The following is a 5,783-nucleotide window of genomic DNA, read 5'->3' as shown; positions in this document are numbered from 1 at the left end:
AGATATTGTTCATTAATGAATTGACAGAAAATATGGACTGCTTGGCAAGTACACGGTACTAACTAACAATAAAATTTCACCATTAATGTAGACGTACAAAATACACCACCATCACCAGGAAGAATTTCAGTAGACTATTTTATTGACGCCAATTGGAAACAGCTGCTTGAATACTTATATGACACCAATTAACAAATAACAATTACAGTTCACTTCTACTCAAACAACTATCTTCATCCAAATAACCAAAGAAACAAGCTAACTATACTTCAAATGTCTATATAACTCTAACCAAACTCGTATCACATTGACATAATTGCTTGATGGGTGGGTTCTCTGTTGGGGATTGGGATTCAAGTTCACACATCGAAACACTGACTACAACTGAAAAGTTCCTCGTAGCTGTATTGCCCCGCATTTGTTTAGACTGCACGGCTAGATATTCGTCGTGCCCATATTTTTCTGATTATCTCTCGCTGTCTCCTCTCTCTCATGGCATGGCTTCCATTCCCTCCACAGCTCTTCTGGCAAACACAGTGATCTCAACCTTCTTCCACATTGATTTTCGCAAGATGTGGCTGTCGTTCTTCCAGCGGTACCACCTCATCATTGTTCAAGACAGTGAACCCACTAAGACCATCAGAGTCCCAGAAGAGCCTCCTTGGCAATGATGTGGAGTGCCTCCTCGTCCTCGGAAAAGAGCATCCTGCATTTCATTCAAGGATTCTGCATTCAGGTGCTACGGCTTGCTTTTTGGTCTCCAGGAATAAGCACATCTATACCATTGACGATGAGTGTGGGAAGTGCGAACACTATCACTATGTGCTCTTGCAGGACCTACTGGTAGGTAGATCTCAGATACTATTTTTTGAACAAAGTACCTTTTTTTTTTTTTGAGGAAAAGCCCGTACCACCCCACATGGTCCCATGGACCACTCACTACATTAATTAAAAATTCTGCAAAATAAATAAATAAAGGAAGATCTTAATTTTGATTATTGCATTGATTAACTAATGCCAGTTTGTAAGCATGCAAATTAATTCTCACTATTTCATCTTATCGTTTCCTTAAATATAACATAAATGTTAAGCAGCTCCAATACTCATCCCCGTACGGGTCCGGTATGTATAAACATTATTGATACTTATTAGTTACCCAATTCTCTCTCATCCCCATCCTTCAACCTCACCCCCTCACTCTTCAACACCTTTTACAACCCGAATCGAGAAGGATCCGACTTTGTTTGTGGGTACCCACTTAGCCTCGGGGAAGGCATTCATACGGCAGTTTTTTCGCAGCCTCTGAGCTCAAGATCATATCATCTATAAAATGAACTCATCTGATTTATAAACTCAAGGTAAATAATTATTTACTAATCATAACCTTTAAAAAAATATTTTCACTTCCTTAAGTTTATGACTCTTGTCGTTTATAAAAAATTATTTTTTTAGCAAACTCTATTTTCCAAAAATCAAGCCTAGATCTTAATTTCTTGTTAAGCAAACTCATCTTATTTGGTCAACATGTTAGATTAAATTATCTTCATAAAATAAATCAAGTACCTTACACATGATTTATCAATGATCTAATAACATATCCTAATACATTCTCCAATTTCCATAGATTGAAGAAACACTCATGCTAAATTCTAGCTCAACATTCCCGACTCCAATGCTCCTACACGACTTGTCAAGCCTCAGGAAAGAAACACTAGGTACAATTGCTGCTGGAGTAGTAAAAGAAAATCACTCTGAATTCATAACTTTTTAGCTAATTATGATTTGAATTGTTTAATAGAACTGTGATTGATACATAGGTACATAATTTAAAGATGTAATGTGGGTTGTTTGTCATGAAATTACTCAAACAAAGTTATTTTAAATACTTTAGGCGAAAGGTTTCCTTCCAAAATTATATATATACTTTTTTTAAATCTCGGATGTAATTTTTTTTTTTTGTGTTTGGTACCAGATGCCTTTATTCTACCTGATATCTTAATAAATCGAGGCTTTACTTTTTTTTTAATTCTTTAATTAATTTATCAGGTATGTTGATGCTGTGATGACTGTGTCAAAGGGAACACTGTTCTGCGTGGGCCATGAACATCCTTTTTTTGATAGGGAGCTTAAAGACCATTTCACCCTCTTCATTTCTTGCAATTTATAGTAATGAACGACGCTATGAATCACTTGCTTGCCTTGAATACCTATAATTTTTAATTTTTTTTATATAATAAATGCTAATGGTTTGATATTTTTAATAATAATTTATTAAACTACGGGTAATATGTAGCCACCAGAACCCTTCTATGGGTGAAAACCGTCTCTTTCAGTTGGTCGTCCTCCCAAGGAGTACATTATTGTACAAAAATGCTATCTTGCTCTCGCCGAGCACGCAAAGGAGACGCTGGACACAATTGATCCTACTTTACTAAACTTGCCGATCGATGCGGTGGTTACATGGATCAAGGTGTGGCACACACGCGCGCGCACTTGTCTTTGGGCGGCTATGGGAAGTCTCACTGATGGCTTTGGCCATGTGAATTTGGGTAAATGAGGGGATTCATGGGGAAGACTTATCTTTGTTTTGCTATATATATAGTATATATATGAGGTGGGCTACGGTGAGTTGTGAAGTAAAACGCGTTTCTACTTCACGCTGTATTTTTATTTTGAAAGTCCAAACGATCGATCCGAACCGTTAGATGTTTAATCCATATTGAAATGTGCTTGGAGACCAAATTTTATATTTTTTAGAATTTGTTTACTATTTATTAAGCATTTTTGAAAATTGCTGTTTTGCTGTGAACAGTAAAAACAGTAAAATTTTCTGGACCATCAGATCAGCGACTTTCAAAATTGCTTAATAAATAGTAAAAAAATTCCAAAAAATGTAAAATTTGGTCTCCAAGCACATTTCAATATGGAGAACAAGATGAACGGTTCGGATCGACGTTTTGAACTTGAAAATCGCAAAATATGAGCGTGAAGTAAAATAGTCACTTTACTTCGCAACTCACCGTAGCCTAGCTCGTATATATATACTGATTATAAGTAGTCATATCTTTGTTATATTGAACTTGAGTAAAGCTAGCGTGTGACATGCTCACCAAAAAAGTTTGGTGAGCATAACTCCAAAAGTATATCGGATCGACGTCAAATGCCAAATCCAAACCGTTGAAATCCATGTACTTCATGAGTGATACATATATATGCAAAATTTTGAAAGTTTCGAGTTTATTTGCTACACGGTCAAGTGGTCAAAGAAATAATAAAAATTGAATATATAAAATAACTTATAATAAAATGTTCATTTCTTTGACCACTTGACCGTGTAGCAAATAAACTCGAAACTTTCAAAATTTTGCATGTATATGCATCACTCATGAAGTACATGGATTTCAACAGTTTGGATTTGACATTTGATGTCGATCCGATATACTTTTGGAGTTATGCTCACCAAATTTTCTTGGTGGGCATGTCACACGCTAGCTTTACTCATTGAACTTTGCCCTACTTCCAATATTGTCATGCATGAAGGCAATTAACTAGGTATCTTTGATTTGTTGCGGTCATGTTGAACAAAGTAATGTTCAGTTAAATTTTGCTCTTGTCATAGTTGGGTGTTGTACATACGAGGGTTTTTTATATGAATATAACTTTAATCGTTGTTAACAGAGGCGAATACACACACATCAAATGGGGTCAATTCATCCATTCATTTTCAAAAAATAATTATTATGCATACTACTTTTATATATTTTATAGTTAAATGTTAAAGGTACTTAAAAAATGATCTTCATAGATTTTCTGAAAAATTTACATAGTTAACCTCATTCATTTTTCAAGAAAATAAATAAATTATTAAATGTGTACAGATTGAGGACTTATAATATTTTATATTATTTTTTTCCCAAAAGATGAGAAGCTTCACATGTCTCTCTCCAATCCAACACTCTTCATCTCTGAATTCGTATCCTCTGCGTTAACTCAAAAGGAAATTTTTTGAGTTAATGAATCTAAACTATCCGATTTGTTTTAAGATTCATGCGAATTAGATCCACACTAATATTAAAGACTTCTATGTTTTAGGCAGGACCGGATGAGCTCCGTTTACCATAAGACGGCCTATATGTATTAACTCAAAAGATGCTCTTTTGAGTTAATGCAGACGATGCGGACTCCTTCATCTCCCCATCTCCCACCACATATTACCCCCAAAATCAAAATGTCTAATTTCAATTCCCTTGCTTTAATGATTTTTTTTAAGAAGCAATCTCTCATCTTTGAAGGGCACCGAAAGATAGATATTTTCTCCATTCTCCAACTCGAACTTTCATTTAGAGTGGTTAGGATTCAAATTGCAATTAGAATTTATATCACGGTAAGAATTTCTAAGAAATAACATATTGCTTTTGCACATTGTACCAAATCAAGAAGTATTCTAGTTCAGAAATAAAAAATTTTAGCACTAAATAACTTTACCTATTGAATAAAAATTCAAATATTGATTTTTAACAAGCAAATAAAATTTAACACTCATGTCCCCAAATTGGTCCTGAATTTGCAATAACATATGTAATCCAAGTATTGCTTTCGTTTGTATAAATTGTTATAATATTATTTTATTTTTCTGGTAAGAAAAAATTTCATTGCTATTATTTTTGTACCAGTAAGATTTAAAAGTAATTATATGAACTCCATTTCTTGTTGCTAATGATCTGATTAATATTAAAAGGTCAAAGACACATTTGTTTTATTTTTTGAGCATATAAACTAATTAGCAAAAAAATGAACTTGCCTCTGGCTCAAACACACATTTGTATAAATTGGGACACTTCGGGCTATCAAAACTTTTATACTTTAAGTATGCAAATGTTGACTTTTTTTAATATTTACTTCATTAAAAAAATTATGTTATTGATTTTTTTTTTATGTTTTTGACCTCCATTAGTCAAAATTCTGCCTCCGCCCCCTGATTGTTAACTTTGATTTCGGATATATATGTACTGATAATTTAGTTACATGATTAACATGGATTGCTCAAGTGGCATATATTTTGTCTTATCAATTTTTCATACTAAATTTTCACAAAAAGAAAGAAAAGCATTGTTTAGTGTTTATTAAAAAAATTAATAATGAATGAAACTTTAGTCGATGTTATATAACTTTGCTTTTAGATCTCTAGGATTGAAATTTGTCATGACTACTACATTAATTTAGTAACTTAGTTGACATTGAGGAAACTCAGCATGCATTGCTCAAGTGAAATATTTCGTCTTATCAACTTAATTTTCTTCCCGCCGAATTTTTCCCAAAAAAAAATAAGAAAATGATTGTTCGGTGTACACATTTTGTAAATGAAAAATATGGAGATGGGTGCTAACTTGCTATGCTTTGCACAGACAGGTGCGCAACAACGCTTAGCTACTTGTTGGAGATGATGATCGTTTCTCAAACTTAAATTTGTTCCCTGATCTGCTCTCCCCGTATCAAATCTGCTACCAAACAAGCACAAAGCACACCTTCGACCGAAAGAAACCAAAAGACATGTCTGCTACGCACACAGAGAATATTCTTTGACCTCATGATTCTAGATGTGTATCCCCGTTGTCGAAGCGGGTCAATTAGCCACATAAAACCCTAATCAGTGATCCGCCATACGGACAAGACGAACAAATTATATGAAAAATCTTAATTCTTTGCCACCTTTAGCGCCCCTCCTTTCTCCGAAGGCTCCTTAGTCCTTCCCATTATATAACTCTCTTCCTCTTGATTCGCTT

This window comes from Carex rostrata, chromosome 18 (genome assembly GCF_964058835.1).
Source record: "Carex rostrata chromosome 18, lpCarRost1.2, whole genome shotgun sequence".
Taxonomy (NCBI): Eukaryota; Viridiplantae; Streptophyta; class Magnoliopsida; order Poales; family Cyperaceae; genus Carex; species Carex rostrata.
The sequence above is the reverse complement of the archived record's forward strand: the minus strand, read 5'-3'. Positions refer to the sequence as shown.